Consider the following 13,509-nt stretch of genomic DNA (forward strand, 5'->3'; position numbering starts at 1 on the left):
AAACGTGTTGTTATCTGTAAACGAGAAGGAAGTGAGAGGCCCCATGGAATTCAATACACTCAGTAACAGAAAAGCAACAGAGGAAGAAAAGAAGATGAGTGACATGGTGGTAGTGAGCATTTAATCACATTAACTTTGGAGGGGAGGGCAGAAGACTTCAGAAAATAGCCTTGAAAAGTAGCAGAGTGAATGCTGGTTGTTTCTGCACCTTCATGGTATGTCCCAATGAACATCAACCCTACAGCTCCAAAGGCCAAGGGCTACCAGCACATAGCCAGAGAGCGTGCACCAAGGCTGGTGATAATTCAGGGAGGAATCAATTCTTCAAGCAGGCTAACAAGATGCTAGCACTGCCTCAGAGAAATCTTTGATCTATCTAGTTTTGCTAATGTTTTTGGCAGGGCAAACTGCCAAAGGAACCAAACCCACGTGGCAGTTTCTACCTTGTGAATAACAGGAAGAAGAAGTGCTAATTTTTAGGTAAGGAGTTAAAGAATCTGGAATAAATATTAAGCAGCTTCATTTAGAACTTCAGTTCATCCAAAGGGTTCCTACGTGAATTGTCTCATTTTTATTGTTTTATATGTATGCTTTCTGACAATTTTATCCTTCTAATATTTAATGCAAAGGTTTAACATGCTAGAAAAGCCTTATTTTTACCTTTCACTCTCTATTCTTTGCTACAGTCATTTAGCTATAAATCCCTTAATTATCTTTTTACTCTCGATGAACCATTTTAATATTAACGAACAAGTTACAGTCTTTACCTATTCCTTCTTCAATGACAGTTCCCGGGATCTCTGCACGTGGAACAGTGTAACAGACTAAATTTTTTTTAAGCAGAAAGGTTCAGGAAGTCAAATGCACAATGCAATTATTATGTCAAATGGGGTTGCCATTAGCGAGTGCGCAGTTAATTCTCAATAGCTACTGTCGTACCACACATTTTACCTTACTTCCATACGCATGGATTTCAAGGTACTGACAGTACAATTATGTATGGATTACTTCTCTGTTAAGTTAATGAATTCTACCAGAAACTGAGGACTGTTCACACATACCTGTATCAAAATGCAAGTTTCATCCTGAATACAATGTTTGATTGTCACCTTACACATTATTTGCCTCAATATTCAATAAAAACTAAAATAAGCCATGAGAGGATTTTTACATCTCACGCCAGACTAAAGAGAGGAGTTACTAAACACGCAGATTATTCATCAGTCAAGGCCTGAATGTAGTTCACCATAAGCAGCTTATCATCCACCAAGGATCTCAATTTGCATCCTAAACCTGACAAAGAAGATGGGAAATTTAAAAGAAGACCTTCACCAGAGGTAGGAGAAAGAGCAAAGCGATAAAGCTGACCCACGAATAGAAGAGGAAAGTTGTCTAGAAAAGGGAGAAGCCAGGGACTTAAATAAACAAACAGCCCACAAGTGGCCCAAAAAAAAAAAAAAAACTAAATGAAGTCAGAACAAATGAAAAAAACAGAGCCCAGAAAAAGCAGACACAGACTTGTGTGCATGGTACTTGGATTTTACCAATTTTCTGTATTTCCCATACTACCCCCTGATAAGTGTTTTTAAAACTGTTATTAGATATAAACATCTTTGTTTATTTCAGCCAGAATATGTTCCAGAACAAATAACACATCAATGTAAAAGCTGCGTGCAACAGATCACTAAAAAAAAAAAAAGTATCACAGAAGTGGGAAGAGAGAGGAAGAAGAAATAACTCACGCAACCTAGGGCAACTAGACACCATAAGATATCATTTTCCTTATGGGATAACAAATGGAATTTATACCTACAAATGAGGCTCTGCACCTGGACTTCACTCAGGTACCATGAAATTAAAAATGAAATACTTGCATGCTAAAATCACATATGAAACACAGCATGCTGAACAATGTGCAACACCAGAGACCTTCAGACTTACTGAAGCATCACTTAGGAGGAATTTAAGAATATTTAGAGGTACTGAGAATTCAAGGCAATGCTGAAAACTAGTGGATTTAGCTCCACCCCTACGCATTCAGTCATGAGAGGTTCCACCATAGTATAATACTATACATTACAAGGTAACCAGACTCTGGAAAAGGAAAAAATAAAGCTGAAAATTGCAGAAATTTGAGGCAAACAGTAATGAACCATCCAAAATAAAGGAACAGAGAAGAAAAAAAAGTAATACCTAAACAAGTATTGTATCTATTCAAAGATGATTATGAATGATGGTTAATTTTTGACTACCTGAACACATACAGGATTTCAGTGCATGAGTACAAATAGAATAAAATTTATCAGGTGTCGAGAATTTCAGCCCTTACAGACAAAGTTTATGAGGTGCTACTGTCTGCTAATTCCAACAATCAGAGCACAAAGTGGAAAAGCTGTTTGCTAGGTTTTAATTTTAGATGTGACCAAACAACAAAACTGCAAGGCAAACGTGGATCTGAGAAATTAAATCTTGAACTATTCTTAGCACCAGTTAGTTTAATTTTAACTTAATTGAAACCATTCAGAAGGTTTAGAATACAAACCAGGTAGTGTCAGAGACAAGAGTAAGCAGGCCAGTTATTTCCCTGTGTTTCAACGTGCAGCAATCCCAGAGGCACTACTAGTATGGTAATGTATTCTCAAGGTCATTTAATGCACACACGTGCAATTAATATTAATAGTAATTAAGTGAGTTTAGTGATCATTATTAAAAAGATCCTGAACTCTACAAAGAGCTTGAAGTTGTGAATACACATGTGCCTCCTGGCTACCCTTCACCATCCAGTTCTACAAAATTAGAAGTACAACTAGTAAAAATTAAGTCTTTTTGCTGTACCACAATATCCTAGAAGTCTTGTTTTCGCTGTATTTGCCTATTAATACGGAAGAGAGAGCAGCTGTCCTCCTTTCTTTGAAGAAAGCATTACAAAATACATCGCTTGCACACTGTAAAATGTAGTACCCTGAGATTTAACTTGAACAAAAAAAACTATGAACTTAATAGTCCCATATATGATAAATAATCTACATGCCTACACAGTAACATTAGGCCTCTACATTCTTCACAGGAAATGATGGTGGCACTAGGAGAAGGGTAATTTTGTTTTTCAATATGGCCATCTGAAATTAGCTTTCTAGCTCCAGACAGAGAACTCACAGCTTCATCCGTGAACAAACACAGTTAATTACGGAAGAAAACAATTGGGCTAATTGTGCAAGTGCTTGTAAACCATCCCTTATGAGATGTTAGCTACCCTTCTCATAAGCATACCTGACAGGATTAATCTTTCTAACGCATCATTCACGCTTCATATCAGCTAAGCTATTTGACAGCACTAATAACAAGGCTGAGATGAAGCAAGGCTCTGGTAGCAATGTCAAGGGGACCTCTCTTTGGCCAGTGAATCTTATTTATCATCACGCTATAGAATTACCATCCCCACCAGCACAGACAGCGTGCTACAGTCAAACCATGAAACCCAACAGCAAGAGACATCTTACAGCGACATCTGTACCCTCCACTACCAGTATGTTAATTTTATTATGTCTGATCATTTGGGTAATGATTTATAGTCGTTATATTGTACAGTACATTTCCCAGAATTATGCCATAAAAAACCCACAGCCCTTAGGATCTGTCGTGGTTTAACATTTAAAGTGCTCCAGATTTCATCATGAAAGTCAAGGAAGCATCGCAGACTGGCAGATGCAACGTATGAAGAAAAATGCTGAGTTGCTTTTTTCTTTTTTAAAGCTTGCTGCCAAGCAGTCGAAACAAATTTGTTTTCAGTTCCCTCAAACACACACGCATCCCTGTATGTATAACTAATAGACTACTCACACTTGAGAACTTAATTTCTTGCAGAACTCAGTCTCTCCAAGACCAACTCCGTGTACCTCACCATCGTCAGCTCATACACATTACATCCATCGCTCCTTTTTTTACTCTCGCCGTTAGTAAAAACAAACGTAAACAAAGAAACACTGAAACCTGTGCATTCTACAACACTTTCGGGATGACAAGATTTGCAGAAAGCAGTGATCACATTTCTACAAACCATATCCCACCAGCAGCAATAGCTGCTCAGCAGACATCGATCATCTAACTTTGCATATTAGGTATTAGGAGATGGGGAAAAAGACCAACTCTTCCCACTGAGGAGAAACAAAAATCTTGAGAGTAAGGATATGCATCCCTTGAACCTCATTATGAACCCCAAATAAATGTGGAAAGGCCACCTGAATAAAGCCTTCTAGGATTTTGTATGCATCAGCTTCTCCTGAACATAGTCACAGGATGGTTTGGGTTGGAAGGGACTTTAAAGCCCACCCAGCTCCAACCCCCTGCCATGGGCAGGGACACCTCCCACCACACCAGGTTGCTCAAAGCCCCATCCAGCCTGGCCTTGAGCACCTCCAGGCATGGGGCATCCACAGCTTCTCTGGGCAGCCTGGGCCAGGGCCTCACTGCCCTCTGGATAAAGAACTTCTTCTGAATACCTAATCTAAACCTACCCTCTTCTAGTTTAAAGCCATTCCTCCTTGTCCTAGCACTACACTCCCTGACACAGAGTCTCTCCCCAGCTTTCCTGTAGGCCCCCTTTAGGCACTGGCAGGCCCCTGTAAGGTCTCCCAGAGCTTTCTCTTCTCCAGGCTGAACAACCCCAGCTCCTCCAGCCTGTCTTCACAGGAGAGGTGCTCCAGCCCTCTGAGCATCCTCATGGACCTCCTCCAGACTCCCTCTATCACATCCATGTCATTTTGTGCTGGGGCCCCAGAGCTGAGCGCAGGGCTCCAGGTGGGGTCTCACAAGAGCAGAGCAGAGGGGCAGAATCCCCTCCCTCGCCCTGCTGGCCACGCTGCTTTTGGTGCAGCCCAGGGTACAGGTGGCTTTCTGGGCACACATCGATCGAGCACATATAGCAACATCGCACATGGCAGGCCTTCTCACCTGCTTCGCTATGAAACTCCAAACTCCCCAGCAGCTGGCAATGAAAGAGGCCTCAGACTGCTGCCTCCCCCAGCAACCTCTTCCTTAAAAAGGCCGAGCGGTCACAGATCCTTGTCCTCTTCTCAAGCAAACTGCTGGCGTTTTGGTAATTGGCAACCTGAAAGAAACCCCCTGGAGGAACGCTGCCCCTCTCATCACCAGGTTGTCCCACTGGCACCACCCCACCCACGGAGCAGCCCAGGTCTCTGCCACACACCGGCAGTCTTGTCGTGCTGAGTGGGGCCAGCGCTAACATCTCTGCTCTCACCAGGAGAGAAAATTGCCAGCGAAGGAAGCAGTTGCATGTATTCAGACTGTTTACCAACTCTCCCGCTGTGAGGGAGTCATACTAAGAAGGCCAGATTGCTTCCAGTTCAGCAGTTCTGCAATCAGCTGAAATAGTGCTTAGAGGACCAACTATTATTATTTTGATCCACATCACTGCTGCTGGCGAGATGGCATCTTGGAAGCGCAGATATAAAACTCGCCCGGCGCTTTTGCAGGGCTGCTACTCAAAAGATGTACAAGTAATGGAACAACACTTTTTCACAGCCTTTTTGGAGCAGCAAGAGGATCTAAAAACAAAGCCAGTCTCCTGCGAGAGCTGCCTTCAAACACTCCCACCGTACAACGGAGAGCATCTCAGAAAGCATCAGGTAGGAAAGGACAACGCAAGATACTCACAGTGTGTGATGTGAGATCAGTCTGGCAGAAATGTGATTGCGTGCCTCTTCCTGATTCACTTCAAATTGGTACTAACAAGCAATCTGAGCGCAGAGATGTGATATTAATGACAGTGCAATCAGAATCAAGCCTCACCTTATCATCCTATCATTTCTTTTAAAGACACGGTGCATACCCTAGCAGCAAGAGAACAAAACGCATAATACAAAGCCCTCCCAATTCTCTATCAAGAGCAGAAAATGATCAGAGAGTGAATAGCAAATGATGCAAAGCCATGAGTTCATTCAGTGGGCCATGGAGAAAAATCAACCCAATAAATATTTCAGAAATCAAAGCCTGGAACCGTGATGTTTACTTTTCATTGAACTCGCTCTGAAGCACAGAGTACATGATGCTACTACAAGCAATGATCAGGAAAAAATCGGGTGCTATAGTTTCATGGACTTTACCAAATTACACATTTACATTCATTTTAACATTCAGAAACTGATTTTCTCCATTTTAAAAATGTGTTTGTTCTAGTTCTTTATATGTGCCTGTTCAAAAAAAAAAAAAAAGAATTGTCTTACTGTATCTTCAAAAGACAGACAGAAAGCACGTACTGTTAGATACAGAAACTTATTTCAGTGTTGTTCAAATAGTGAAATACCAAAGATTAAACAATTCAGTGGGTAACTTGGTGATGCTTAACCTGTAGAGACAGATTAAAACATTTTAGTAAAATGTTAAAATTCAGCCTATGCTACTAAAGGGGCAAGTCCTATGAAATTTAGTTTTCATAGTTTAGAAGATGCAACTCATTTACAAGTGAAAAAAAAAAAAAGGTAATATTTTAGTGTGTTAAAGCAGTGCTAAAGAAAAAGATAGTCACACTGAAAAGTTAACCCACCCTAAAGAGTTAAGTTCCTCTGACAGTGCTACCTAAGGCCCAGGACCTTCACTTTTCCACATCCTCCTGATCCAACCTCTCCTCTCCTGCTATTCCACGCCAGGCGTTTCAGCTCTGTAGTGGCTCCAATTCAGCCAGGTTTTTGTGCCTTCTGAATTTTCCAACTACTGTGCTAGGGTAAGTCAGCCAGCCTAGCTGTAGGGCTGCCGTCAGTTGCCTTTGCAAACTTTTTTTCTTTTAATAAATATTAAAGGCACCACATCAGGCACTCTGGAGAAAAAAAAAAAAAAAAAAAAAGAGGAGTAAGAAGAGTAATGGGAGACTTATAAATCTTGAGTTTTTTAAGCTGTAAAGCATAATGAAATTACAGAACTTAGACTTCCATAGACTAAAGATACCAAAAAACTTCTCTAGTGATGTATCTCTAAAGCATCTCTACTGCAAGAGCTGCGGCCAAGCAAAGGCCCCTCAGATGTGGTCCCTCCGGACACTTTGAAGAGGCACAGCTGAGTCGAGTCGAGTCACCCGAGGCCTGCACTGCACACCCAGCGTGGCTTTCAGGCTGCGTGGTGCTGCACAAATCCCTTGGCCAAGCTCAGCCAGATGGCTGCAACAGAGGAGCCACGGGCAGCTCTCACCCAGTGCTGGTACTGCCCGCACGGCCTGGCCTTCATCTCACAGCGCAGCAGGAAGTTCTCATGTGAACCTCCGTTTTGTTTGACAGTGGAAATAATAAATAAAATTGATTTACTGTAAGCAAATCACGTAACAGTTTGAATGAGGAAAGGGAAGGAACCTCTCCACGGGCAGGATCTGTGCAATGCTGTGGGAAAATCCATCTGGCTTCTGCTTCAGGAAGATGAGGCGGGGTGCCCGGCATCCAAAGGGCCATAAAGTAAGAAGAATATAGATAATGAGCCAACCTTATCTTATGAAAGCAGCTATTTTATCCTATTTGTTGTGCCTTTCTTAGTAAGATCCAAAGAGGCCTGTGCTGTTTCTTCCACTTGACTCCCCCGGTGACGAACATCCTCCTCCATCCCTTCCCACCCCACTGCCTGCCCTGCACACCCCCCACACCCTTTCTACACGACGCCTCGTAACCTCCCAGAAAAGGCCCGTGAGGTTTATCCAAGGTGACAAGCAAATACATACAAGTCTTGTGATACTTTATCTCATACGTTAGCCTCTCAGATTCTCCTAAAGACCTACTTCCCACTTGACAATAAATCCAATTATGTCCAGTCCTTCTGCGCAGCAAGCTCTGCGTGTAAAAACTGAGAGCTTTGGAGTGTGCTGAAACCTGCCACCAGCAGGGTGCCTGCTTTCGAAGAGGATTGCATCCTCCCTGATCAGTGTTCAGAGCTTCAGACACAGCACATTCAGTGACACAGAAGCTTTTTTTTTTTTTTTTTTGCCAAAAACATGCGTTTTATGTGTTTTATAGAAGACATAAATTTCTGATGCATCTAACAGTCCTTAATGTATATAACCACGTGTGTCTCAGGTGCTACCATTTAAATAAATGTCACTTATTTAAACAAAACAAGAACTTGGTGCTTTGAAGGATGTACTGTGTTTACTGACCTCAAGGGACCCTGCCCCACCTAATGGTGGAGGAGAAATCACTCGTTTCACTTTGATCCAAATGTCAATTTGTCGAAATATTTCTTAGTGCAGTTTTGAAAGGCCATCAGGCAGAGGGAACAATGGAGTGCTGTATCTTCAGTCACAGGAAGGAAGGAGAAAAGAGATATTTGTGCATATGGCCTTTCTTTGAAGTTGCTGTACATCTTCAGAGACTCTCCACACTAATGAAAGAACTACTTTCTATTGCCATGGCAAATCACAGAATAGTTTGGGTTGGAAAGGACCTTAAGGACCATGCAGTTCCAACCCCCTGCCATGGGCAGGGACACCTCCCACCTCATCAGCCTGCCCAAAGCCCCATCCAGCCTGGCCTTGAGCACCTCCAGGGATGGGGCATCCACAGCTTCTCTGGGCAGCCTGGGCCAGGGCCTCACCACCCTCTGAGTGAAGAATTTCCTCCTAATATCCAATCTAAATCTCCCCTCATTTAGTTCAAAACCATTCCCCTTCATCCTGTCATTATCTGCCTGAGCAAGAAGTTGCTCTCCATCTTTTTTTTTTCTTTTCTTTTTTTTTAAAAGCTCTTTAAGTATTGAAAAGCTGCAATGAGATCACCCCAGAGCCTTCTCTTCTTTAGACTGAACATCCCCAGCTCTTTCAGCCTTTCTTTGTAGGAGAAAAATTTCTCCTACCCTCTGATCATCTTTGTGGTCCTCCTCTGGACCCACTCTAACAAACCCACGTCCTTCTTGTGCTAGGGTCCCAGAGCTGAACCCAGGGCTCCAGATGGGGCCTCACAAGGGCAGAGCAGGGGGGGACAATCACAAATACATGACGCATATCCACGTGCAAAGACTCAGTCTACGTGATTGATAGGCATCAAATCCATGCAAACATTTAAGGCAGTCATATCTCAATTTATATGGGAGGGTAGGGGGAAGGAAATGTTACATTTTCACAAGGTGAGGGAGAAACATATTTTAATTGCAGTACAGTGCACACACTAAAATGCAGGGGCTTTCTATAGAACTATAGCTATGGAAGTCATAGCTTGATCATACATACCTATAGCTCCTGGATTATTGAAATTTAGCATTCAAGCAATTAAATTACGTAAGAATGCTTAAATTACTTTAAGAATGCAACATCAAGGTGGTACGAGGTTTTTCATATATGAGAAGATACTAACATGACAATGAGTAACAGTTATGCTGTTTCCTGAAGAAAGAAAAAAAACAAACACCTTTCTTATTGACAAAAACTGCCAAAGACATTCAAAAAAGCACAGCTAGAGGAAATCAAGTACTCATAATCCAGCTGCCCATCTCTTCTTTGTATGTGGTGGTTCTTAACCTACTGCTCCTGCTGTCTTACCATGGGTCAACCAGAACCTGAAAAGCTGGAAGCTGTCTTGCCTGAAAGCATTGCATACGCCAGCCATACACAGCAAGCACTCTTGTGCTTTTGTGTAATTTAATACCTTAAATCTCTCGCACCTGTTGAAATAATCAAGTTGTTTTAATTGGTTTAAGGGGATTTCAATGCAACAATGATGTCCACTCTACTCACCTCACTACAACTGTCCTTCCTGCTACTCCTTTTAGGATTCTGGGGGTGATTTTTTTTTTTTTTTTTAGGATTTACTGCAGAGTCTGGAGGTGGCAGCTTTGGGAATGCTTTTGCAACAGCAGCATCTGGCCCCTTGGCACACTCCTCTTCAAACAGGGCCAGCTCTGCAGTTGCTTTAAGGTACATCAAGTGGTGAGAATGCTAAGATAATTTCACTATCCTGGACATCGGTCTTCCTGTCAGCTGTCTTCAGATTTGTCCTCCCTCTCTCTTTCTTCAAAGCATCTGGTATTTTGGTACCCGCCTTTCTTACTTACAAAGGTCAGGGCACTGTGCCTGGTAAGGTTTTGTTACACAAGTAACCTCTGAAGACTTGCTTTTCACAGCTGGAGGAAAATGCAGGGAGTGGAAAGAGGTGGGAGGAAAACTCATTTCAGGCAGTAATCCCTTCAGATATCCAACTGGAATTGCCTATAAATATTCTAAACAATTATTCAACATAAGCCTCACAAGTGACTGGAACACAAGCAGGGGATGCTTCTGCTCCTGTGTATTCATTCACCCCTCTAGGGGCAGGTTGTGCACCTTGCCTGGCAGAGTCAGACACTCGCAGCTGAGCTCCTTCCAAAATGTATACTCAGTTTCATAGGTAGCCTCAGGATACACGCTTACACAGATTCGTTCCTTGATGAAGAGACGTGAACTAAATGAAAACAACATTGACAGCCAGACACGTCCCTTTTCATAGATACAGCTACCCAAATTCTGACCTGCCTCAAAGGTGGTTAAGTAGATACCTACTAAAGTTTCCATTGCATAACAATGGTCAGATCCACCCTCCCCGTCCTTACAAATTTGACAGATGATTTCAGAGATGCAATTTGGGTCCAAGAGAGACAGGGCACATTCCCAATGGCCTCCTTCCTTCCCTGGCCATTGCACTAGCCACATTTCTACTAGAGGATAGATTCCTTGTGGAGATCAGGAGACTTTATCACTTCAAGAACCTTCCTCTCCGTTGCCAGCATTGTATAAAAACAGGCTTGTCATGTAGATATACTAGCTTAATGCTTTTGGTGTGAGAGATTGAATGTCCAACTCAAATGCTAGTTTTTGAGTCATTGCATCAGAGGTCATGAAGAGTTTTCTAGTGACGTGGCAACAATATACCTTGAAAATTCAAGCCCAGAAACAGGATCTCCCCCTTACAATATAAGAAGAACCTTTTCATGGTATTTCTTGCTAAAAAATTAACCTGAGTTTTTCTGGAAAGATTTCTTTCTACAGAACACATTATCTGTGAATGTATCTCCCTCTATACAATTACTATTAAAGCTGTGTTTATATCAACTTCTCTGGAAACAGAACGTCTCAGTACGAAATTTTACGTTCATATTTCTTCTGCAGTTGACATCCACATTTCAGTTACACAGACTTAAACAACACTTATTAAATTACACCATTTAAGTAATTGAAGGAGGGCAATTCTTAAGCATTTTTGTTTATTTTCTCATGGTACTGAAACAGAATGTGTAATATTCCAAGATGGAGTATTTACTTTTCAAACTTCCACATAAAGTTGATGGTCCCAAAGCCATGAACTATGCTTCACTAACCTCTGATAAATGAGGGAGGAACAAAGCATTATGGTTTCTGAGCATCAAGTTACAGATTTCACGCGCCAGAAAGATTAAAAAAAGGATATCTACCTCCTTCGTACAAGAACTCACATCTATGAGTAGTGGTGGAAGAAGCTACTCTCACCTTAATGAAAGGCCAGTAGTGGTCAGAAGAAACAACACAGAGCTGTGTTCAACAGTGGACAAGGACAAACACAGATTAACATCAACTTGTGGTCAAACCTCTCATTAAATCTACGCTGACAAATCCAAATAGTGTACAGCTGTGCAGAAACGGAATCTCTATACCACTACCAATTATTTTGAAACAGTATACCACGAGGTCTGCTGCTCCAGATACCCACCAAAGATGGGCTAATTTACCTCCTGTATTGCATCTGTGGAGAGTTTTGTCATCTTTGAAGAGACTGCTAATACAAAATTGTACTTTTCCATTCACACCATTTTATTCAGTGTAGTGATAGCAGTGGAACAACGTGTGTTGTATTACCAGATTTCAAACTGGATCATATGGGCAATAATGCTGCTGCCTTCTGGGCTTCTATCCTTCAAAACACGCTCAGCAGCACATAGCAAACAAAATAATACTCAGATGTGTTAACAAATTTGAGGGTTCTGACAGTGAGCATGGACAAGACTAGCTGTGAAGACTTGAAATGCCCATCTCCTCTCTGCCCCCAGACACACACACTACCTGACCTACACAGTAAAGCCAGCAGAAGGGGGTACCTGCCTTTCCCTGAGCATCTCAGACATAAGCCAAGTTTTATAAGTCAAGGAGCACTGGGAAAACTAGTTAGTATCTGGCTAAATTCACCCTACAGCACACTGTGGATGAATATTTGCTTTAATGCATCACGGCCTGTGATATGAATCTTCTGTTTTCCTAATGTGAAGAGAAACAATATCTTGAGGAACCAAGGAAAGTCTTTATGCACGCAACACACTAACACCTTTTGTAGGGTAATTCACACATCCAAGGAATTGTTTTGGTTTCACTCACCTTTCCCTTGAAACCGTTATCCCAAATTCTGATTCAGAAACTATTTAAGAATACACAGAGAAAGTAAAATAAATGTGTTCTTGCAGCGTGCCACACTGAAAAGTGACATTATTTTTATACCAAGTTTTAGTCATATTTTCTAAGTGATGTCTCAAGCATTTCAAGAACATTTCAACCCAAAATATACCTCCTCTCCCCGCAGAAAAAGAAAAAAAAGAAAGAGGAAAATACCAATTCATAAGGCAATTAGCAGTACTTAGTTGTTTTAAAGTTAAACTTAACACTAAGAAAAACACACCACATTTTACAGATTCAGACACTTCTTGCAGAAAGGTGAAATTTAAAGAAGAGCTGTGAAGTCAACCTTCACAGCCTTGCCCACAGAACCAAAGCTGACCGACTGTCCTTTGCACATGGCATTTTTGTTCCCTACAGATCAGTAAGTTATTAGGCAAGGCAATTGTCATTCCTAATCAGAATTTAAATCAAAGCATTCGTTATGTGCCCATGATTGACTTAACCGGGGTCTCAGAAACTAATGTCTTGGAGCCCTGCCCTCAGAAGAAGCTAGTGGTGTAAGACTCACACAGTAAATCTCTATTCAGAAAGACAGCAAATCTTATTTAGCAGTTACACGTACTTCACAGGAAAAGAGCCTAGTACTTTCCTGCTCCTATGATTTAAAGATCTTAATTAACATCAGTTTTATTTCCCAAAGGAAAACAGCTGCGCTCAATGACAAAGCATTTTTGGAGCTCTCCACACACTAAAGGCAGAACCGATCATGCGCCCCCATAGCAAAGCTTTCTCAAACCTTCTGGGGCAGCGGGAGGGCAGTAGGATAAAGCAGCTTTAGCTGGATAAGACGGAAGGGTGAGTGGGTCAGTAGCGGCTGCGTACATGGGAACACAGAGCTCACAGATACACAAATCTTTTTCAAAATTCCTTCATGGCCTTGGAAACAAATACTAGGCAACACAAAGACTTTGAGCCTCATTTCTGGCTGCAAGGGGTTTTGTTTGTTGGCTATTCATTAGAATTTAAATTGCAGAAGAAACAATTCCTAGACCAACTTTGATATACATACAATCTGTTCTCTTCCTCGTTTGTATTTCCTAACCCTACAGCACCTTCTTTTCTCCCAA

At 41.7% G+C, this 13,509-nt stretch overlaps 1 protein-coding gene across 4 annotated transcripts in view; it reads right to left on the reverse strand.

Moving 5' to 3' along the window:
- The window catches only part of PIGN (phosphatidylinositol glycan anchor biosynthesis class N), a 113,329-nt gene that overhangs the window by 56,565 nt on the left and 43,255 nt on the right, over nt 1-13,509 (reverse strand). The gene's annotated exons all lie outside the window — the stretch shown is intronic.

Source organism: Aythya marila (assembly GCF_965140915.1).
Source record: "Aythya marila genome assembly, chromosome: 2".
Taxonomy (NCBI): domain Eukaryota; kingdom Metazoa; phylum Chordata; class Aves; order Anseriformes; family Anatidae; genus Aythya; species Aythya marila.